Genomic DNA, 25,018 nt, shown 5'->3' with positions numbered 1-25,018 from the left:
AGCCATTCAACCAGTTCCAGCAGACCAAACAGGATCCGGAATCTACTCCAAATTCTTTTTGGTTCCAAAGAAAACAGGGGACTGGAGACCCATTCTGGATCTCAGCAACTTGAACAACTTTGTCAAGAAAACAAAGTTCCGGATGGTCACGCTGCAGTCCATTCTACCCCTTTTGGAGCGGGACAACTGGATGTGCTCGATAGATCTCCAGGACGCGTACTATCACATCAGAATGAGTCGACGCTCCAGGAAGTTTCTCCGCTTCAGGCTGGGAACCAGTCATTTTCAATTCAGAGCCCTGCCCTTTGGTCTCACTACAGCCCCCCGAGTGTTTACCAAATGCATGGCAGTGGTAGCCTCTCATCTGAGACGACAAGGATTCCAGGTGTTTCCTTATTTAGACGATTGGCTCCTTACAGCCCCCACCAAGCATATTTTACTTCTTGCCAGAGACTACACCTTTCATACATGTCAGGCACTAGGTATTTCAATAAACTACGAAAAGTCTGTCTTGTCGCCTTGTCGTATTATTACCTTCATAGGCACAAATCTAGATACAGTCAATATGTCAGCCAGACTCACAGAGCAGAGAATAGCAGACATACACAGGCAGGTCTCTCTTGTCTTGCAGAGCAACAAAGTCAAAGCCAGACTGATCCTGAAAGTCTTAGGAATTATGGCGGCCATCCCCCTTCTACCATTAGCTCGCTTCCATATGAGAATTTTACAATGGATGCTTTTCACACAATGGTCTTACGAAAGGCTTCCAATGTCCCATCCTATTCGGATAACTCAGTCGTGCAAGAATCACCTCTCTTGGTGGATCACATCTCCCCAGCTCCTCCTAGGAAGACCTTTCGTCCCTCCCCCTCCAGTTGCTACAGTGACAACGGACGCCTCCCTGATCGGGTGGGGGGGGCATTACCAGGGCAGGACAGTCCAGGGCATGTGGCAACCATTCGAGTGCCACTTGCACATAAACATCCTAGAGATGAGAGCAGTGCTTCTAGCGTTGCAAGCTTTACAAGACTCTCTTCCCAAGGGAACTATAGCAATTCAGACAGACAACATGTCTGTAGTGTGGTACATCAACAAACAAGGTGGAACCAGATCTTACCCCCTATGTCGAGAGGCTCGCAGACTGTGGCAATGGGCGATTTCTTCTCAGCGATTTCTGTTAGCAACGCACATCCCCGGGAAGTCCAATGTGATTGCAGACAGATTGAGCAGAGCTATTCTCATGCCTCACGAGTGGTCTCTGAAGAATTCAATGTTGGAGAAAGTTTTTCGAAAGTGGGGCCGGCCTTGCGACCTTTTCGCTACTCCCCAAAACAGCAAGTGCGACGATTTTTTCACCCTCTTTCCCCAACCAGGCCATCCCAGCAGAGACGCTCTAGTGCACGTTTGGCCCCGGGGACTTCTGTATGCTTTTCCTCCCTTCCCACTGATATCTCAGCTGATACAGAAAGCCATCGCTCAGAAAGCTTCCATGATCCTCATTGCCCCTTACTGGCCTCGACAGGTTTGGTTCCCATTTCTCCACCGTTATCTGTTGGAGCAACCTTGGCATCTGGACCCAGTTCCAGACCTCTTGACCCATCAGTTGGGTCAGTTGCACCACTTCCTTCCTTCTCTGAACCTCACAGCATGGTTCCTCCAATTCCAACTTTAGCCAGGCTTCCTCTGATATCTCACTCAGTTAGAGATATCTTGATAGCCTCTCATAAATCTTCCACTCGGAAGATTTATCATAACAAGTGGAAACGTTTTTCCTATTGGGCACAGTCAAAGAATATAGATCCTTTCACTGCTTCCATTCAATCAGTTCTAGACTTTCTAGCCGAACTTTTCCATTCAGGTTCGTCTCCATCTACCATTAGAGTTCAGTTGGCAGTAATTTCGAACTTTCATGTTGGAGTCTCAGAGTCCTCCATTATGTCTCACAAACTCTGCAAAGCCTTTTTAAAGGGAGTTTTTCTCCTCAAACCACCCATCAGAGATCCTCCTCCCCAATGGGATCTCAACTTGGTTCTGACGTCCTTAATTCTTTCCCCGTTTGAACCTGCGGATTCATGTTCAATAAAGTTACTTTCTTGGAAAACACTCTTTTTAGTAGCTATCACTTCAGCTAGAAGAGTCTCTGAACTCCATGCTCTGTGTTGTCGACCCCCTTATCTTGTTTTTCATAAGGATAGGGTGTCCTTACGTACTAACCAGTCTTTTTTGCCCAAGGTAGCTTCACTGGCAAATTTGAATCAAACCATTGAGCTTCCTGTTTTCTTCCCAAATTATTCTAATTGGTCAGAACAAAAGTTACACTGTTTAGATGTTCATCGCCAACTTAGGTACTATTTAGACAGGACCACACAATTCAGGAAATCTGACCAACTGTTTGTTTCTTATGCAGAAGGAAGAATGGGCCTTCCAGTTTCTAAAGTGTCTCTCTCTAGATGGCTTACTTCGTTGATTACCCTAGTGTATGAGACAAGACATCAACAGTTGCCATCCAAACCCAGGGCTCATTCAGCTAGAGCTTTAGCCACTTCCATAGCTTTCCAAGATAGGCTGCCTATTGATTTGATTTGTTCTGCAGCTACTTGGGCTTCTCCCCATACTTTCATTTCTCATTATAAGTTGGACTTGGCCTCTAAAGACTAAGCCAGCTTTGGTTCCACTGTACTCAAGAGTCTGTTCCGATAGGCCACCCGGGACAAGGTGCTAGGGACGCGGTCCCATCCAGCAAGAATGAAGGCGAGATTGACAACTTAACATTTAGAAGTTATGTACCTACCATAACGTTCCATGTTAGTTGTCTTCTTCTCGCCTTCTTTCAAGGCCCCACCCTCCTTCCCCTAGCCAGGACAGACCTAGAGGAGTTTTTCTTTGTTCCTTATGGAATTTTCTTGCTGGCCTTAGCTTTCAAACGAGATCTGAGGAGTTAGTGCCTAGCATTATGGGATATAGGGGAGCCTCGAGCCGGTGGAACTAGCTCTCAAGCTTTTAGATTGGCCGAGTCAGAGCCGAGGATCGGCTCCGAACCCATCCAGCAAGAAAGAAGGCGAGAAGAAGACAACTAACATGGAACATTATGGTAGGTACATAACTTCTAATTTTCTGTCATCTGCAGATAAACACACACACACACACACACACACACACACACACACACACACACACACACACACACACACACACACACACACACACACACACACACGCACACACAATATACAATATTTTTTAAACATTGTTTTGGCCGCAATGCACACCTGCAAGGGCTCCCCCCACCCCAGGAAACTATAGCTTTGTCTCTTGCCACTAGGTGTCACAGTTAAGAATATACTTGCTGTATCTTGTCCCAAATAAATCTGCTTCCCAGTTAGAATTCCTGTAAAGTAAGGCTAGTACCATTTACTTTGTGCATTTTGTCCCCAGATAGATTTGCCTTCTTTTATTGATTTACTTACACACCAAGGACATAAAAGTAGTGTTTCTGCAACTATCTGCTCATAATCCTACCTTTCTGCCTCTTTCTTGCTTTCACTTAACTTACAGCTCCAAGGTTTCCACTTCTTATACTGAATGTTTTTCTTTGCACTCTTCTCTGAGGGGGGCTGCCTGCTCAGACTTACTCTGCTCCCCTACCCTAACCCCATTCCCACCCACCCCGGCATCACCTAGACTTATACAAATACTAAACACTCCCCTAACTTCCCCCAATCAACAATCACCCTCCCTCCGCCAGTCACACCTCAATTAACTAATACACTATGTGTAACACTCATCCCTCCGGTCACACAACTTAATTGCAACTGTCCTTAATCACTCTACTCCCACCACACTACACCAACACCCCTCTGTCCCTGCATCTTCTTTATCACACCATCCAGCTAACCTAACATTTAAAAAAAAAAACAAGCAATGCTCTTTCTACTGCCCACACTCTATACCCTACTGTTATCTGCATACTGTCTGACATCCTACAGTCACCAACAGATACAACGTGTCCGTAGCCCCACACTATATTATACTAATACCGTCCACTCCTCACTCTCCTACTTTGCCATCTCCTCCCAACTCTACAATCACACACACCTGTTGCATACTTACACTTCAGACATCTAGATGTCAGCAACACCACTAACCATGTCAGCTAACACCTTCACAAACTCTCCAAACTGTCACACAAATATGCATGTCACAGATTCTCCATAGTGGTGATACACCCCAATCCCGGGCCACATACTGTACAACATACCATCATGCCTACCATTCCACCCCTTCCTCACATTCAAATGTCAGATCTTCTCATTCTTAACATGAACCTTAGAAGCCTAGTTAACAAAATCACAGACTTCATGCAGTCATTGCACAATATTCACCAGATATTCTCATAGTAACAGAAACTTGGCTAAAATTCCATATAAGAGACCCAGACATACTCCCACAAGGTTATTGCATACACAGGTTAGAGAGGATCAGGAAGAAGGGAGGCGGGGTTGCAATCTTTTACAAAAGTAACAAGCATAGATCACCTACCCATCAAATACCCTTATGATAACAACTTTGAAGTCCAAGTAACACGGCTCAAAATCAACCCAAAGAAAAATATTACCATAATAGCCACTTACATACCTCCCAACAATACTCCCACTACCATTGAGGAACTCATAGCCTGGACAGCCTCAACCTACACCCATGAAACCATTATCACAGGCAACTTCAACTTAGACTGGAACACTTGCACTTGTGATAACCTCTCCACCTTCATAAATCTACATGGTTTCTCCCAAAAAATGTAGTTTCCCACTTGAATAGATAAGCATAGCAAAAGGGAATCTATCTTAGACTGGTAACTTATTAACAGTACCACCCACAACTATCTCTCTGGATGCCTTCCAGATAATTTAAGTAATCAAAGACCTACCTATTTAATCCATCATCAGCTCAACCCACCCAGAACCATAGTTTACAAAGTTGTATGAAATGCCAAAAACTTCTCCAACGAAGCATTCTTAAATATGCTCAATAAATGTAACTGGACACTTCTCCATCATCTCCAACTCGACCAGGGTATAACATACTTCAGTGACACATTTCTAGCTATTCTAAATAGCTTTGCACCAGCTTCTGCATGTCATGTTAAAAATAAGAGATTGCCCTGGATATCAAAAGAAACCATTAGATTTCAAAAACTAAGGGACAAAACCTGGTTTGAATACCAGAAAAGAAAAGGCAGTAAAACCTTAGCATACCAGCAGCTCCACAGTCAAAAAAAAAAAAAAAACTCAGACTAGACAAAAAACATATTATACATCTATGCAAAACAAATATGAAAACAATCCCAAAAAGTTCTGTCAGCCAATTAACTCGCTCCTCCACCCAGGTAAAGCCACAACCCTAGAACCAACAACCAAAGTGCGAGTATTTCCTCACAAATCAACACCTACTTTGTAAACACCATCCTCTCCTTAGTTACAGGGAACAATTCCACCCCACCGTCTCTTCTACCTAATGTGGAAACTAACAACAACTCTTTTGACTTCAGACCTGTCCCAACTAACACCATAAGAACAATGCTGAAAAAACTGAAACCTTCTTTCTTAGCAGCTGACCAACTCCCAAATGAGTATCTCAAACTTTCAGCTGATACCATAGCTCTGCCTATCTTCATTCTGGTAAATAGGTCTATAGCAGAACAATATGTCCCAAAATTATGGAAAAATTCATGTATCACCCCTCTACATACAGGAGGAACATCAACAGAATTAACCAATTACAGACCCATAGTCATCCTTTCCACCTGTGTCAAAATTCTGGAAAAATGTATGCGCACTCAATTACTACAATACCTGCTGTCTCGTAACCTTATCTCTCCCTCCCAACACGGTTTCAGACTAAAACACAGCATCACCACAGCCCTAATTAATTTCTCTAACATCATCAACCAACTCAGAAATTCAAACCAGCAAGTAACATCAATCTTCCTAGACATGTCAAAACCATTCAACATGGTCTCCCATCAGAAGCTCCTTAATACTCTTGCCTCACTAAACCTATCAAAGACTTCCCTATCCTGGTTCCTCAGGTATCTTTCTGACATACAGCAGGCAGTACGATGGAAATCTGAACTCTCACCACTTCTGCCTGTCTCAGTCAGAGTCCCCAATGATCCATACTAGGGCCCCTTCTTTTCACCATCTACTCTAGTGATCTAGCCTCATCCACAACACACACTAAAGTAATTCAGTATGCGGATGATTCAGCTTTAATTTGCTCAGCAGAGACCTTACCAAACCTCCAAATAGTAGTCCAACAAGCTTTTAATGATGTAGAACATATCTAAGTAAACACAACTAATCCTCAACCCCCAAAAAGATACAGTTAATACTATTTATGAGTAGCAAACAATCACTGACCACCCCTCCTTTCACCATTATCTCAGCAAACAACACAGTCATCCAACCAGTTAAGCATACAAAGCTCCTTGATGTGACAATCGACAACAAACTCAGATTTGACCATCACATAGCCATCACAATTAAGAATGTTCACATCAAACTTGGCTCACTGTACAAAAGCAAACCATTCCTCATGGACAATACCACACTCGTAATATCCAGAACATTCCTCCTCTCTCTGCTCCTATATGCTTTCCCCCTCTTTACCAACTTAAAAAGATCAGACTTAAACTGGAAACTTGCTACAGCCAACTTTCCAGCCAGCCTTCTCCACCAAACCCACCAATGTATTGCTCTACATTGGCTCGAGCTACCTAACCTTCTCCTTCTCTACCAACTTAAATTCACACACAGTATCATCTTTCATCATTACAATTGCACATCCCTCAAGGAACTTGTTCCCTACTCATGCCCACAAAGTCTAAAATCTGCAGACAGAAACTTTCTCATTCTAAACAAAGCTAACGACATTCATGGTAAAGCCCTATTCTCAAATCAGATAGTCAAATTATGGAACTCTCTACCCCACACCCTCCAAAACACACCTGAGTATATCAGTTTCAAACAGCTACCATTTGAGCATCTATCCAAAAACTGGCATTGCTCCTGTGCCAAACCTGAGAAGATATCTGTAACTGTCCCAACACACTGTCCACGCCTTACCTCATTTTCTCCATCTCTTCGGTGTTATTTGTTCATAACTATTATTTAATATGTACACAGTACTAATTTTATTTTTCTCAAAGTGATCTTTACTGAAATGCTTGTGTTTTTCTTTTTGAACCTGTATGTACTAGAAAACTATATTGAATACTTCTTTGTATAGACTAACTAGATGATGCATATTCTGCATCCTAATATATGTATACTATTGTACTAATTATTGTATTTTGCTTATATTTCTGTGGAGCTTGCCTCTCCGGGCCTCCGCTGAAAATGGGCTTCTGGCCCAGTTGGACTTTCCGGGTAAACAAATGTAAATAAATAACTAACTAAATAAATAAGTATGCATGCACACACATGTACATAGTGTAGTTGTATCATTAACACATTCATGAATTTCAAACTGAAAAGTTTTGCAAGTTTTGAGATGAACAGTACGTTATAAAGTGTAAGAGTAGTGGAAAATGACAGTGGCTGACTGAACGGCACACTGACTAGAGCTTTCCCATTGTGAAAACTGAGAAATTGATTAAAAAGCCAATTTACGTAGCACATTTGGGGGAAACTTGATTACAAATTAGCAGACGCACTGTTGAGATATCAAGAAAAAAAACTGTGTTAAAATAAGAAAATGTCAACTAGAAAAGGAGAAGAAAAAGTTGCAGATGGAAGAATTTTACAGCTGACCAGCAAGAAGCAGATTTATTTGCACCATCAATGCAAGGGCTGGTTTTCAGTAAACTAGAAGAGTAAAAAAATAAACCAGATGTAGTCAAAGGTATTTAAAGTAAGTGGGCCTTTGGAAAAATCTGTAAGAAAAAAATGAAAAACAGATGGAAAACATATGAAGAGCGTTAAACAGCAAATACGATAAACTGTCATGTTAGAAGAAGAGAACAAAAGAGATTGTGATATTAAATGGAGAAATGTTTAAAACATATTAAATCTAGAAGATAAAACATGAAAAGAAAATCTAATTTTCTCTACACCGCAAAGAAGCTGGAGGAAGTGAACTGTATTAAATTTATGAAGGTTTAAATTAGTAACTGGACTGGTTTCGAACAGCTGGATTTGTTGATCAAGAAGGCATGCTTCTTTGCTCCAAACTTAGTCTCCTGAAAGCATCTAAGACTGGTTGAAATGCAGCCCTATAAGTAGAAATAAATGTTTCTATGAAACTGTGGCCAAAAATAAAGGTGCTGACTATTTGTAATGCCAGTGTGTTAAATGAAAATGATTACTCACTTTATAAAACAGACAAAAGAGGTAATTAAAACCAGTTGGAATGCTGAGATTTAAACCGCTGCTCCTGGCAGTCTTCAGAATATTTTTTGTAGGTGGGTCAAAAATCTGTATGGAGGCAGATCACGCTTTGGAGTAGATAAAAAAAAGTTTGGTCAACAGAACTCCAGTCGTCAGAGTAAAAGGGGCTTTGTTTCTCAACCATCTACAAGTAAGAAAAGTGCAAGAGAGACTGTGCCAGTGAAACCCGTTAACCTTGTTTAAAAAGAAAATGCTTGAGCAGCACAGTGAAACCCAGGGTCTGTCAGATGAATTACAATAAACATATATTTGAACCAGTTACCATTACTGTGGAAAGGCAAAGAACAGGAAGAAGAACTGAAACAACTAGTAAGGAGAAACTGTAATGTGAACCGGAATTTATGGGTTATGGAAAAGAATAATACTAAAGTGAACTTGGTAAGAAATAGCCAAACTAGTGAGCATCATCATATTTATTTCAGATATGTAGCAGTAGTACAACAAATAAATCCTGCTGTATTATGGTTGCCCATGAAGAAACTGAATGAAAAAAAAAAAAAAAAAAAACGTTTTCAGCTTCTAAGTATATTTTCTATTAAATACTTTGTTATTATTAGAAAACATCATATAGTAGTAGAAAATGTATTTCTAAATGTAAAGTCAAAAGGGTTCCTATTAAATGATTGAAGACGCATTGTTTCGAATGTGTCTTGATCGAACATGAAAGTACGAAAAGGCAAAATAGCGAAACTGCATATGAGCGAATTCTATCCCTGGGAAAGAAATTGCTTGGCCACTTCTGTTACTTGGCCATTTTCATCACTGTAGTGCGATTTCGGAGTTGGTATATTTAAGTAGAGGGTGCATATCCCCCCACATCGGGGGGTGTGGGGGGTGAAGCCCCGCACTTTATGTAATGTTTTAAAATTTTTTTTTTTTTGTGGAACAGCGATTTTTTTTCCCTTGGAAAAAAAAATCGCTGTTCTAAACATTCGAGATTGTAAGGGTTCACTAAATCATTGTTCGCTTTTTTAAGCAGTCGATTTAACATACACCAAGTCAAAAGGCCTAAATGTAGTAATACATTTTGCATAGGCTGAAGTTACTGTTTACATCAATTGACTTGAATACTAACAGGAGACTACTAACTGCTGGGGGCTAGACTATAAGAATATATAATGTTGTTTACACTCTTATAGTATACAATGTCACTACCTGTTACTACTGTAAGAACCGTCTTCTAAGGTTACTGATCTTGTCTCCCACTTGACCAATTTATTCTGTTCTAGTCTTTTTACAGGTATGAATGTCTGTTACTATTTTTTTCTTTATTGTATTATACAATTTTCTTTCTACTAATAAAATAGCTTACTAACAATAGAGCTCTTCTCCCTGGGCCTCCGCTGAAAAAGGGTTTTATGCCCAGTCGGACTCTCCTCGTAAACAAATGTAAAATAAATAAAAAAATACAAGATAATCACAGCAATTTCTTTATATGCATAAATCTATAAGAATAGACTAAAGAATGTCAGATGACTCACGGATGCTGTTTACTTAAAAAAATGTATTAAAAGAATCATCAGTGCAAGAGATGGCTTTCAGTAAACTAAATTAAAAATGAACAAAAGATAAAAAAATGCAAGATAATTGTGAATGCACCGGGTGGGATCTCTTAAAAAGAGATATCTTGGTTGGGAGGAAACAGCCTGATGCACAGGCTTATCCAATGGTAATTTATGAAAGTTGAACTGATGCACTTTAAATAAGGAGGACAGCAATTACAAGAAGTACAGATACAGTAATCAGTGATATTTTTAGTGGCTTTGTTAGAATGTGTGCAGTTAACTCTTAGAAGGACAATGAAAGCTAGTTACAAGAGAAAAGAAGCTTAAAAAACAAGAATAAAATAAACAGTACTAAAACTGACTAATTTCCCAGAAGCCTTAAGTTTAGAATGTACTAAACATGATGTTCATACCTCTCAACCAGACTGAATCATTCAGATGTTCATCGTGTTTCACTGTTGCAGTCATTACTCTTGGGTTATCCTGCTGGCAGGCTACCCTCAGTCGGCCAGAATTCCAAAGTCTAGGTCTGGCATCGGTTGCTGTCACCTCTTCCCTGACGTCAGTGCGCCAGGGGTATAAAAGATGCAGCCGACGGCATTTTCTTCAGTCTTTCTTGCCGCGCGGTGCCTGAAGCAAAAGCAGTTCGCAAGTGCCAGTCGGCCAACTCCTGAGATTTTCAAATCCGAATTTCAGAACCAAAGTCTTCATTAAAGCTAAGTACCCCGTTGGGGAAACTTTTTTCTTGCTGCAGACCAATGTCAGAAAAAGTTAACAATTGTATTTCTTGTGGGAAGCAAATACCTCATAAGGATTTTCACTCTTACTGTATTCCTTGCCTAGGCCGTGATCGCAACTTTGTTAGCTGTCAGTTTTGTGCTAGATTTAACCAGCGCACTATTAAGCGCCAGTTCGATTTTGCATTTCATTACTTTGGTCGAAGATTTAATTATATAATGACATCAGAACAGCCGACAACCGGAGTTTACAAAAAACGCAAGGACAAGGAAAAGAATAGGCATCCGAGGTCCAAAACCGATGACGAAGCCTCTGCTAGGCCAGTCGCCGGTTCTCAGTGAGGCGCTTTCACAGCCCCTGGCGCCCGCTACATCAGAGCCACAGGCCGCTTCTGACTCCCACGTGGAGCCGACTGGACCTCTGGATACTCAAAGTATTGGACACTCGGAAATCATTCCCTCAAATGGGTCCGGAGCTGCTGAGCAGGCGTCGGCTTCTGAGGGTGTCTTCAGACCTACAAAACTATATATTAAGCCATCTTCAGCTTCAAAGACAAAGACTAAAGCAACTCTAAAGACAAAGAAACAAGTACAGCATGCTCCTACTCAATCTCCCATGCCTAAAAAACAGATGCTCAAAATGGCCGAAGACCTAATTACTTTGATCAGGGGCTCCCATCCCCCTCCTGATAAGAGGCCTAGGCAAGAGACAGAGTATGATTCTTCTGATCAGGTTTCTATTTCCTCTGATTCCTCTTCTGAACAGGATTACTCCATGCTTCCCTATGAGGATTCTGATGCTGAAGAATCCATTCCTTCAGCCTCTCCTCCTGAGGATTATTCTTTTGGGGAAACCCTGCATACCATGAGGGAGCATTTCCACTGGGAGAGCCAAGATTATTCTGAATCTAAGAAAAGGCTCAGAGACTTTCTGCTACTTCCTCAGCACAGAACCCTTGCTATTCCACCTTTTCTAGACATTGTAGATGATGTGTTTTCAGAGTCCAGCCTATCCCCTGACTCTTTACCCCCTGCACCTGCTAAGCCAGACAGATACTACAGGGTCCCGGATTCTCATAAATTTCTATATAAAAACCCCTCTGCTAACCCAGAAAATATATCTCAGGGTCCCAAAGGGGTTAAAGCTTCCACTGCAAAAAAACATGTCCCTTCTGATAGGGATTCTAGACAGATGGGGGAAAAAAGTCTACACTTCTGCTACCTTGGCTGTAAGGGCTTTAAATTGTCAGTTTCATATGCTTAAATATCAGCAATATTTAATGTCACTGCTTAAACAGAAATTAACAAATACTAAATGTTCAGAGAACAAGGAATTGCAGGATTTATTGCATGGAGCTGAACAAGTGGGAAAGCATACATTGCAATGTGGTTATGATTCACTGGAGGCCTCTTGCAGGGCTGCTGTTACAGGTACTGTTAGAAGGCATGCTTGGTTAAAGGAACAGAATCTGCCTGATCATGTTAAAGAAAAATTATTAAATGCACCATTACAGCATGATACTTTGTTTGGTACTAAAGCAGAAGAGGTGTTGAAAAAAATGGAGGATAAAGCAAAATCCATGCAGACAGTCAATGATTTCTTACAGGTACAGCCTCCCAGGTTTAGCAGGAACTGGCCTTCTAAAAATTAGTCCTTTCCAGTGACAGGCAGATACAGGTGCCCCAGAGGCAGATCTCAGCCCTAAGGCTCATACAGGCCTAAACAGTGGGGTGCTCCTACCTCCAAAACCGGAGAAGACAAATCACAACCTTACAGGAAACAGTCCCAATGACTTTCCTCCGCCAGATCCAAGCACTTTTCTTTTGGCAGCCCCCTTAGGGGGAAAACTGGCACTTTTTTCATCAAATTGGCAAATGGTTACCCAAGACAAATGGGTCCTGAATATAATGTCCCAAGGCTACAGGTTCCATTTTCACACTCTACCAAGGTCAAAAGGTATGCCAGACCTGCCACACAATCAGTGGGCAGAGGCACAAAAACAAATTACAGCCCTCATGGACATGAGGGCTATTCAGCAAGTACCACAACAAGAGCAGGGGCAAGGATTTTACTCCAGACTTTTCCTAGTACCCAGAAAGGACAAATCCTGGAGACCAATACTGGACCTGCCTATTCTAAATACGTTTCTGGAAGTCCCAAGATTCAAGATGTTGACTCTACAGCAGCTACTGCCCATACTGGGCAAGAAGGCTTGGCTTGTAACTTTGGACCTAAAAGAGGCATACCTGTATGTCCCAATCAAACAATCTTGCAGAAGATAGCTCAGATTCATAGCTGGCTTAATGCATCACCAATTCTCTGCACTGCCCTTTGGCTTATCTACTGTGCCCAGGGTCTTCACAAAATGCCTGGCACCAGTAATTGCGTTTTGCAGACAAAGAGGAATTCAAATATATCCCTACTTGGACGACTGCCTTATTCAAGCAGAGAACAAAGACATTCTTCTAAAGCATGTGGCATTTGTAAAAAGATTACTAATTGGCCTGGGATACACAGTAAACGAAAAGAAATCAAAACTAGTGCCCTCTCAAGAGATAATATTCCTGGGTGCAAGCTTAAATACAATTGCTCAGATGGCTTATCTCATGCCAGACAAACAAAAGCAACTGACTACTTACTTCAAGAAATTGGCAACAAAAACCCACTTATCTGCATGGAAAATCCTGCAGGCCTTGGGTTTCATAGCATCCAGCATTCTACTAATTCCATATGCCATACTGCATATGAGGAAACTACAATGGTATCTAAAAAGTGTTTGGACTCAGCATTGCCACAGCCTGGAGACAGTAATTGCACTCATTCCCTGCCTGCAACAGGAGTTTCGATGGTGGGCAGAAGCCTGTCACCACAACAAGGGACTGCCATTCAGTTTACCCACAGCCAGGCAAACACTGACAACGGATGCATCAGATTATGCCTGGGGGGCCCATATGGCAGGAAAATGTATTCAGGGCACATGGCCTGCAAACCAGATGTATCGTCACATCAATCAAAAAGAGATGCTAGCTGTTCAAAATGCCCTGACAGCTTTCAAGGGCCTGCTTCATCCAGGACAGATTCTGATACAGACAACACTACGGTCATGTGGTACATAAACAAGCAGGGAGGTACACATTCCTACCTCCTCTGCAGACAAGCAATGACCTTATGGGGCACAGCATTGGCTTTTCAAGTTCACCTGCAAGCACAATTCCTGCCAGGAAAAACAAATACTCTGGCAGACAAACTAAGCAGAAACCTCATGGATTCCCACGAATGGAAACTGGATTCTCAAGTCTTCAGCATGATAATAAGGAATTGGGGATGCCCAGACATAGATCTATTTGCCTCCCCTCACAACTGCCAATTGCAGAGATTTTGCACAAGGATTTATCACAAGCAAGCATGGAAAGTGGACGCCCTATCCTTCAGCTGGAAAGATCTGACAGTATATGCCTTTCCTCCACTGCCTCTCCTTCCCAGGGTACTCCTAAAGGTCAGACAAGAGAAGCCAAAAATGATACTGATTACACCACACTGGCCATGCCAGCACTGGTACCCAATCCTAAAGAGCTTGTCTCAAGGTCCAGCATGGATATTGCTTCAAACTTCTCACTTGCTGACCCATCAAAACAATCAGATCCTGCACAGCCAACTCAGGACCTTAAATCTGGCAGCATGGCAGATAATGTAGCCATTCAGAACACTCCTCTTTCAAAAACTGTTACGGATGTTATCTTGGAGGCCAGGAGGCCCAGTACCAGAAAATCTTATGCAGGAAAATGGAAGAGATTCTGTGCTTAGAACCAGCAACAAGGCATTGACACGTGTGTACCAAATATCCCTCAGATTTTACAATACCTAACTGAGATGCTGAACAAAGGCCTTTCTTTCTCATCAATTAAGATTCATGCCTCTGCCATTTCAGCCCATTACAATACGGAACCACCTATCTTTTCTCATCCTTTAATAAGGCAGTACCTCAGAGGGGCCAAAAACATCAGGCCTCCAAGGAGAGCACCGATTCCGGCCTGGGACCTCAATTATGTTTTGGAAAAACTCACACTGCCTCCTTTCGAGCCAGCATCAACAGCAGATATAAAATTCTTATCCTGGAAAACAGCTCTGCTCCTAGCAATAACCTCTGCCAGGCGAGTCTCGGAGTTACAAGCACTCATGGCTGTGGAACCTTTTATCATTTTTCATCCAGACAGGGTTTTTCTGAGGACAAACCCTACATTTATGCCTAAGGTGGTGTCTAGTGTGGCCCTCAACCAAACCATTCACTTGCCTACCTTCTATCCAAATCCACAGAACAAGGGTGAGAAAATCCTGCATTCTTTGGACATACACAGGCAGTTACGCTTCTACTTGGACAGAACTAAAGCTTTCAGAAAGACTGAGCAACTTTTAGTGTTATATGCTGCAGGATCACAAGGAAAGGCTATCTCAAAACAGACTATTTCTAAATGGATAGGACATTACATCCATTTCTGCTATTTTCAACATGGAAAATCAGTGCCTAAGGGTCTCATTCCACCAGAGCAGCAGCCACTTCAGCAGCCTTCCTCAGAGGAGTACCAACCAAAGATATCTTAGAGGCTGCAAATTGGAGTTCAGTGCACACTTTCACAAAGCACTACCACTTACTTCTTTACTCTAAGTCCAGAGCAGGCTTTGCCAGTGCAGTTCTGCAGGGCCTCATAGCCTCTCCTAACCCTCTTTAGCCCAGCTACCCATCCTCAGCTTTGGGATTCAACCCAAGAGTAATGACTGCAACAGTGAAACACGATGAACATAGTACAGTTGTGTACCTACCATAAATGTAGATGTTCGAGTGTATTCATGTTGAAGTCCAGGTTACCCACCATCCCCCTTTCTTTGCTGGGACTTATCTGCACTTCTCTATCCTATACAACCTTTTTGGTGTATTTGCATGTAGATGAAGGAAATGTTATTTTTGTGCATGCATTTTTATTGGATTATTTTTCAACCTACCATTTTGTGGGGCACCTGACATCTGGGGCAAGAAAAGCTGAAGAAAATGGCGTTGGCTGCATCTTTTATACCCCTGGCGCACTGACGTCAGGGAAGAGGCGACAGCAACCGACGCCGGACCTAGACTTTGGAATTCTGGCCGACTGAGGGTAGCCTGCCAGCAGGATAACCCAAGAGTAATGACTGCAACAGTGAATACACTCTAACATCTACATTTATGGTAGGTACACAACTGTACTTTATTTCTGGGTTTTGAGGTCCAAGTAATGGGATGCTACGATTCCCGAGTGCACCCATTCTTCTGAGTTTCCCAGTCTTTTTTTAAAATTCTTTTTCGTGTTTTTTTTGGACTGACATCATCACACTGAGGCATGCGCGGTGACGTCAGCTTCATGAGTAGCCTGTCGGAATTCGCCTGAGGGCTGCTCTGGGCTGATGGCCTTAATCCCCGATTCCCCAGCACTATTGAACTAACTACCACAAGTTCACAACCATGTCCACTTCCACTACTACCAGTTGTTCAGGGGATAGGAAAGAAAAAAGGTATTAGTATAAAAACATTTATTCTATTCCTCATTTCACTGACAAGGCATTGACTGATGTATAAACAATAAACTCTAGTCTAGTTATTTTCTTCAACGTAACATAACAGTTAAGTACATTAAAAACATTTATCCTCACCTCACTGACTGATGTATAAACTCTTAACTTTCTTCTACGTAACATCCTGTTTTACTTCTGTATATCCCCAATACCCCATGAAGTATTTTCTAACCGTAATTTAAACCTAAGTATATCTGTTCTGCAATTTCCCAATTCCCATAGCTTGCCATGTCATTTTATCACCATTTTCTCTGTTTGTCATGAATCACGATCATGGATGGAGTCTCATATAATTCATTTTGATGCATGACTCCCAGTTCCCCAGTCCTCACGAAGCCTGCCTCACCAAACTGATAATACCAGTCTGAGTCTAGTAGTAGTAGTGTAAATGAACGCCCATTCTCCTAACATAAATGCATCCTTATTTTTTCGAATTTTCTTTGCATCAGTCAGTCAGAAGGGAAAAAAAAACACTGGGGAGTTGGGACTCAGTTGGGAGTGGACCTTTAATGTTACTTAGTGCACTGTTCACTGCTGCCAATATACTTAGGGACACTGGGGGTCTGGGAGTATATTCCATGAAAATGTGATGCAAAAAAAAAAAAACATTGAATGCACTTTAATTACCTTACAGCAATGTTTTGTTGATATGTTATCTAATCTAGGTGTGTGGTGTGCCTGCCAGCCTGAGTGAGTGAGAGATGAGTTTGTTTACTTTTTACACTAGCTGGTCTCATCCTCACTCACACATTTTGTACACTGTAACAACCTGTCTGCGATAGGGAATAAAGAGAGAGGGGGCGCCAGGACAGACGCAGAAGTTGAACAACCGAGGGAACAGTAAACCAACTTGGCAGACAGAGACAAGACAGTCAAGAAGAGGTGTTACGTACGGTAGTAGCACTAGCAGTGTTTTTGTTTCTCGAAGTCAGTCAGTATAATGGTTATTAACTCGGAACTGTGCGGCGGTCAGAGCTAGTAGTTTTTGGCTAGCACAGCAGACTATAGCAAGCAGTGTGGGTTTTTTTTTTATTTAAAATAAGTGTGTGTTACTGTTTGTCTTGGCTGAAACTCCTGATCCTCCTGACCTGAACCAACCTGTCCCTGGCAGTCAGAGCAGCAAAACAAGAACAAGAACACAAGTGTAACAATCTCGGAGCTGTGCCGTGATCAATCTCTTCTGCTGCTGCTTCTTCCCCCGTCTCCTCCGCCATCAGCAGGTAAAAAAAATGTCAAATAATATAAAAAGCTGAAAAAAAGATAAGATAAGAAAGAAAATGAAATGTTTTGAGTCATAGTGACTCACTGAGCCCCTGTAGTGTTTTTAAGTACTTGAAAGAGGCAGCTAGAGGCTAGTAGTATACAAAGCAATGTGCGGTGTTAAGAAGTAAAAGAAAATCATATCTGTGGCTGCTGCTTTTAGAAGGAAGCCTCCATCTTCATACAGCAATACTAGTACTTTTTTATGATTGTTTGTAAAGTAGTATTACATGTGCTAAGAAACAAAAAAAATGAAACATATGTTTCTACTTTGAGACCTTTGAAACTAATGGGGTGCATAATAACCAGCTGCTTATTATTATAAGCTCCTATTTTTCCCCATTAAGTTACATTCTTAATTTATGATTTCAACAAAGTTATCTTTTTTTCAACATGTGTAAGATAGACCAGCTGTTCACAACTATGGAAAACTATGCTTTTTAATGCCTATGACATTTGAAATAAATATTATAGTGCACTGCATTCACTTTGGTATGTGTGTATTTGTTTCTCTGACCTTTCTCTTTTATTCTCTTTCTGACCCTGTCTCCTTTCCTGAATCTCCAAATCTCCCTTTCTCAGTTTCTGATAGGTAATCGGGTGCTAAAAATTATTATGAGAATGTTGAAATGCTGCTTTACACTTGCAATTTTAAGTGTTGGTCTTTGTAGATGTTGCTAGGAATTCTATAATCTTTAGCTGATTGTTGTTTAGAGGCTTTGATTTTCCACAGAAAAATATTTTGTTTTTATTTTATTTGTTTGGCATTTGTTTTCTGGGAAATTCCAACTAGGTCAAAGAAGAGGCCCAGGGAGAAAAGCTCCACAGAGAAAATTTACCATGTTACAAGTTGAATAAAAGCAATATAAAATACATGCCAAAATAAAGAATAATTCTAAGTTCATTGTCTGGTCATAACTCTCACCTCTTAGAGTAAGAAATCTGGACAAAGCTTGATAAAATGAGGGGACAAGAGAACTTTATTTTAATAAAGTAAAAATTGTGACAAAGGGGAAAACCTAGCTAGAATAGCGTCATGCACATCAACAGGATGAAAACTATAACTGCTAGTTAGATAGGTCCAATAAAGAGACATTCCATAAAAGTCCAATAAAACATTTATTCTGGATACAAAGCAGGTAAGCGCTTTTGCCAACAGGCTTCCTCAAACCATTAACAAAAAATGCAACTATTACTTCTCCTTATATATCCTATTAATTAATTATGCAAATAATCAATTACATCATTGCCTACATTAAAATAATATGATTTAAAAGAGAAATTTAACTCTTAAATATATTTAAAAACATTTCTTACATAACATATCAAAATACTGAATTAAAATTATTTGTACTAGGAGTTCATGTATAGGGAAAATACTAAACTAAATAACAAACAATTATTCATCCCACAACATTATTTTAGTTTTATACAGATTCAAAGGTTTCTGTTATATAATTAGTAATATGTAAGTAATTTGTTGTCTGGTTTATATTTTATGTTATTTAAAGGCTGAAGGCAAGCACAGCCTCACCCAGTGTTATTTTTGTAAAATAATATTGTATTTTAGTTTTGCACGAGTTCAAATATAAATATAAATAAAACACTATTGTTGTTGTTCTTATTTTGTGTTTCATGATCATATTTTGGTTGTCTGTTCTTCAGTTTGTGTTTAAAAGTTGACACCCCACAATTTCATTGGAGTGGGTAGGGATATATAATTATGTATGCAAATTTTATGTTAATCAGCATACAGATTTGTACCTATTTTTCATGGGCTTTGTCCAGATTTTTAATGTATCCAGGTTGAGAGGTATGGTGACGTTACAAAATTTCTGTATTTCTGTTTTCAAGGTATATGTGTGTGTGTGTGTGTGAATATATATATATATCTATATATATATATATATATATATATATATATATATATATATATAGGTTCATAGGTTCATACTAGGCTATCTGCCCTAGGGCATTTATAAGCCTAGCCAGAGTATGTTTGGCTTTCACCACCCATTTTAAATTAATTTTGCTATGCCCTTTTGAGGTTAGTATACTGTGCCTCTGTCTAACAGTGACACAGAAGTGATACCCGGGGTAAACCTATGATCTCCCATCCACTCATCAAGAATCAATGAGGGACTCTGCCTAACCTGGACTGGGATTTTATTCCATAGTGAAGGGAGCCTCTGGGTTATGAATCTGTCCCTCCAGCATGTCCTATTTATTTCAGTGCTGAGGTTCAAGTCTCTCGAGCGTGTAGCTCGATGGGATTTGGATTTTTTGAGGTGCAGCATGTCCCTTAATTCCGGGTTGGACATGGCCTTATACGTCAGGCACAGGTCACCTCTGAGCAGGCGGTATGCCACTGAGTAGAGCTGGAGTTTCTTTAACTGGGCAGCATATGGCATCTGTTTGAGCCCTTTGATCCTCTTGGTGAGGTACTTTTGGGGTCTTTCCAGTTGCTGCAGGTGTTTGGTAAGGTACATCCCAAATATATATATATATATATATATATATATATATATATATATATATTTACACACACACACACATACAAACATGCATATCTCTGTATCTATTTATATGTGTGTGTGTGTATGTGTGTATATATTTATATATATATATATATATATATATATGTGTGTGTGTGTGTGTGTGTGTGTGTGTGTGTGGGCATACCTCTCAACCTAGAAACATCAAAAATCTGGACAAAGGCCCATGAAAAATAGGTACAACTGGCTAAAAATGAGTATGCTGATTAACATAACATTTGCATACACAGTTATGTAACCTCACCCACTCCACTAGAGTTGTGGGATACTAACTTTTAAATGCAAACTGTAGTAGTTTCAAGTATGCACAAGCACCAGAAGGAAACATTTCCCCCAGCGATCCATTCCCTCAGTAGTTTCAAGTGTGCACAAGCACCAAAAGGAAAATTTCCCCAGTGATCCATCCTCTTTGTAGTTTCAAGTATGCACAAGAACCAAAAGAAAACATTTCCCCTAGCGATCCATCCCAGTAGTTTCAAGTATGCACAAGCAGAGAGATAGCTGTATGCATCAGTAAAAAAGACAACCTTCCCGTCCAGATTCATTCATAAAAACAGACTAAAACAGTGTAGGAATAGTCACTATATTAGTTATAACTACACAGACACACACACATGCACCCAGCTGGAGCAGAACAATGCTGCATTAATGCATTTACAATTTAAAGCAGTGAAATCAGGGCACCACAGACTTTTTAGTTTTTCACTTCAATTTCAGGAAGGATGACAACAAGTTGAAGACAAATCAACCAATAAAATGCAGAGGCTTGTAATGAAACAACTGACAGACTGATACTGTTTGCACATCACTACATTCAAAAATAGCTAAAGGCTGCAGCATACTTTACTTAAAAACACATAGCTCGATATTTTAAAGCCTGCACAGTGAAGGAAACCAACAGTCTGAGAGTTATAGCAGTTTCCAGCTTATTTTAGAAACTCATTGCAGTGAAATCATCTAATAACTCCAACATGTTGGTGAAGCGACAAGGTGTTCAGGAGCTTAGTTTTCCTAGATATCCTCTATTCCAGTAACTCCAACATGCTAAAGCGCACAATGGCATGCAAGCAGGATCAGGATGGAGGCATGCCCTCAAAACACACCTGGATTTTAAGAGCACCTAAGCAAGTAAAAACAGCTTTGGCTGATGATGTTAACTCTTCTCTAGAAAGCAGTTTTTAAAACAACAAATCTTTAATGGGTGCTACACTCAAATCAGTGCTGTTTGCACATTTTCAACCTGGACTAGATGACAAGATAAAGTTGTCAATATGGTTGGCCAGAGGAAAAGCAGAAGCACCCTAGTCTGCTGTCCAGTCAGAGAGGGAGGCGTAGAATTAAATGCCATAACTCCTAGTGGAGGAAAAGGATGCCTTATGAAATGTTTCACTTACCAATACAAAGCAAGACATCCTGACACAAGTATGCATATACTGTCACTTTAAGAAGCTGACCATCACTACTATGTAGCGCATCTCCAAGGGAGTAGGAAATCTTAACCAACCACCAGGGATAGAGGAGGACTCAAGAATGCCTGGACTATTGCCCTCCTCTCCCCTCACTTCCAGACACACAATAATATAGACAAGCCACTAGGCTCAGTCCAAAAGGAAAAGGAAAACCCTACCAGTGATAGCAGTGAGATATTATAGGGTTAGGCAGGAACAATTTGGGGAGATGGAGAGAGAGACTAATCCAGATTAACAGACCTTGAGAGTTGAAAGTTACTGTAGATAAAACATGGTGAGGAGAAAAGAGCAGAAGAAGGGGAAAAGTAAAGAAAAGAATTGCAGCTAACAGCAGGGTATAGTATACACAGTCAGGAAATAAAATATACCACATAATATATATCTGGATAGTAAGTAGCTTACTAGAATGAACTACAGAAAAATTCAATCCCTGCTGACACAAAAGCAGGCATCACATGCTATAACAGCAGGACTCTGCTGCCTCGATCTCACAATGCTACACACACACACACACATATATATATATATATATATATATATATATATAATGTGTGTGTATAGATGTATAGATATAGATACACATATATGCATACACACAAAATTAAAGCTAACATATTGCTTTACAAAGAGCATCACAATAAAAGCTCCTAATTTAGACATGGACAGTACTACATCAGTGACTAATTGTAAAATTCCCAAAATCTAGCAGTTTAAAATAGAAGTCCGTATTAATGATGGAAAGTAAATATGAAAGGCTAAAAACAGAAATTAGTATTGTTGAGGAAAGTAAATATAAAAGGTTAAAACAGAAATTAGGATTGATGGTAGAGAGAAAAAATATGGAGTGCTTCACAAATTTGTGTGTTATCCTTACAGAGGGGCCATGCTAATCTTCTCTGTATCATTCCAATTTTAGTATATGTGCTGCCAAAACAAGCACAAGTAAATGGCTTGTACAAGCAATATATATACCTCGGAATTTCTAGATTTATTTTACTACTGGAAAGCAGTATCCTTTACATTTGTTTTAAATAGTGATCATTTCATAAAGAGCGATGATATTGAAAGGCATATAACCTTTTCATTTACTGTAAAAGTACTTTTCATGTGAAAAAATATAAATTTCACAGTCGGTTACACTCGCAGTGCATTATGGGTACATCCTTGTGACATGTAAATAAATACTGTACCTTTTTGCATGCAGCTCCTTGTCAGTATGAGCATAGGATATTGAGGTCTGTACTGTAACTGCCCTATAATTTCAAGGATGTCCCGAATTTTGGTTCAAAACTTTGCTGTCCCTTCTGAAACTGGCAAGTTAAGGAGAAATGTTGATGGAGTACACTTGGATTACACACTTGTGAAGTTCCCTAATTCTGCAGAAATTGAAAGTTATGCTGTGTTACTACTTCCACATGTAACCTGTATCACCTCCTCTTCCCCCAAAACACATGCACCCAGCTTGAAAAATCAGAACAGCAGTAATGTACAGGAAGAACACAAGTAACAATCCATAAAAACAAAATGCAACAAACCAAACAAATGGGAAGGACCGGTGTGTTCAAAGAAAGCACCATAGCCATATCACACATTACAATGCTGCTGGTCATAGACCCCAAGTAACTATTGTGTGATACAAAATCAAATATGATGTCTTTGTTGGGCACATACCATCTTAACACAATAATTCTGGACAGAGAATAAATAATTGGGGGAGGCAAACAAAGGTCCAAAATTAGGAACAGGTTTTAAATACTGGTCCTGTAAATTTAGAAAGTTGCTAAAATAGCAAATGTTACATTCATGTGCATTTACTGAAGGCTATGAAGCCTAAACCTCACAGCTCTGTCATTATTTAGTGACTTCAATCCTCAGTGATTTGCCAGAAAACCTCAACTTTTATGAGGAACGGAATAAAATATAAGGCACAAATCTGAACATCTGAGATGTAGGCTAGACACTGCTGCATATTTCAGAAGCACTGTACTATGACTGATGGACTGCATTTGAGCTATTCAGAAGCATTCAAAACAAATCACAGATGAGAAGCTGAAACCATCAGAAAAGTAACAGTACAACGCAGGCACACACCTGACCTAGCTAGAAGTAGCATTGTGCATTGCATTGGATCATTTTGTTTTTCTTTCTTTTACCTCCAGGAGCTGGGAGAAGAACTAGTGGTGGTGTTGATATATTTTCTTATGACCGCTGTTTGCTAAGCTGACTGGTCCAAGTCTAACAACTGCTGCTGCACTAGACTACTAGCAACAGACGGCTTGAGGTTGCCTTGCTCAGTCAGTTCAGTTGTTTCACTTGTTCTAATGTCTCTCTAAACTAATTTAAAACAAAAAAGTGTCAGCTGCTCTCAGTTGTCCACCACATCCAGACTAGCTGACTCTCTCTGATGCTGGCTGCAACACGTTGCCGAACTTCCTATAAAAAAACCCCCAAAAAACAAATAGTAGAGTCACACCCCTGTAGCACTCAGATGAATTCCAACTGGCTGGCAGTCTGCTCATGAAGCTGACATCATCGTGCACATGCCTGAATTAGATAATGTCAACAAAAAACTAATCAAAAAAAGGGAAATTCAGGAATAAAGGGAGCCACTCGAGAATTCATGGCACCTTGTTATTTGGACCTCAAAACTGGTAAATACCAAGGCATTTGGTATGTTTGAGAGATATGTATATGAGATATGTATATGGGTCTACTTCAAAATACACCAAAATCATTGAGACGAGAATATCGAAACCGCATATCAGCGAACCATCAAATCAGCGAAAACGTTCACCGGGAAGGAAACTACTTGGCCACCAGGACAAAATGCAAACAACAAAGCAAGTAAAACCCACCAAAGTGGGGGGGGGGTCTTCGCCCCACCACCCACCCCCTAACTAAATATACCAACTCCGAGATTGCACTATAGTGGGGAAAAGGGCAAACTTACCTATGGTGGCCAAGTGGTTCCTTTCCTCGTGAACGTTTTCGATGGTTTGAGGTTTGTGGATATGTGGCTTCTATATATTCGTTTCGATGATTTAGGATTCGAGTAAGTGGTCTTTTGATATACTGAAGTAGACCCATGTATGAGTTTGTAATTAATAATAGCTGGTGAGTTTGATAAAAACACAAAACATCAAAGCCTTCACTTATAAGCTGTTCAAAATCATCACAAAAAAGGAATCATAAATGTAAACCAGTAGGTTACTTTTGCGATTACCAAAAGTTAAACAAAAAACTTTTTCCATGGTGGACTACATCCTCAATATGAGGGCTCTGCCCCACACCCATAGATATTAAATATACTAATTACAGGGTTGTACGAACTAAAAGAAAAGGCAGAAACCCTTGAATTATGTTTTATATATATATATATATATATATATATATATATATAGACATTGTAGATATATAGGTATATGTATATATATATATACAGA

General features: G+C 40.2%; 1 protein-coding gene and 1 non-coding gene across 5 annotated transcripts in view; one reads left to right on the top strand and one right to left on the bottom strand.

Annotated features, from left to right (window-relative positions):
- COL4A5 (collagen type IV alpha 5 chain) overlaps nucleotides 1-25,018 on the top strand; it is a 3,591,008-nt gene that overhangs the window by 1,662,975 nt on the left and 1,903,015 nt on the right. The window lies entirely within an intron of this gene.
- LOC122790173 lies at nucleotides 22,409-22,515 on the bottom strand. Its single transcript, XR_006362938.1, has one exon. It is a non-coding gene; the product is annotated as a U6 spliceosomal RNA (small nuclear RNA).

This window comes from Protopterus annectens, chromosome 15.part0 (assembly GCF_019279795.1).
Source record: "Protopterus annectens isolate FY-2018-M chromosome 15.part0, PAN1.0, whole genome shotgun sequence".
Lineage (NCBI taxonomy): Eukaryota > Metazoa > Chordata > Ceratodontiformes > Protopteridae > Protopterus > Protopterus annectens.
Note: the sequence above shows the minus strand (reverse complement) of the source record. Positions and strands in the feature narration are given on the sequence as shown.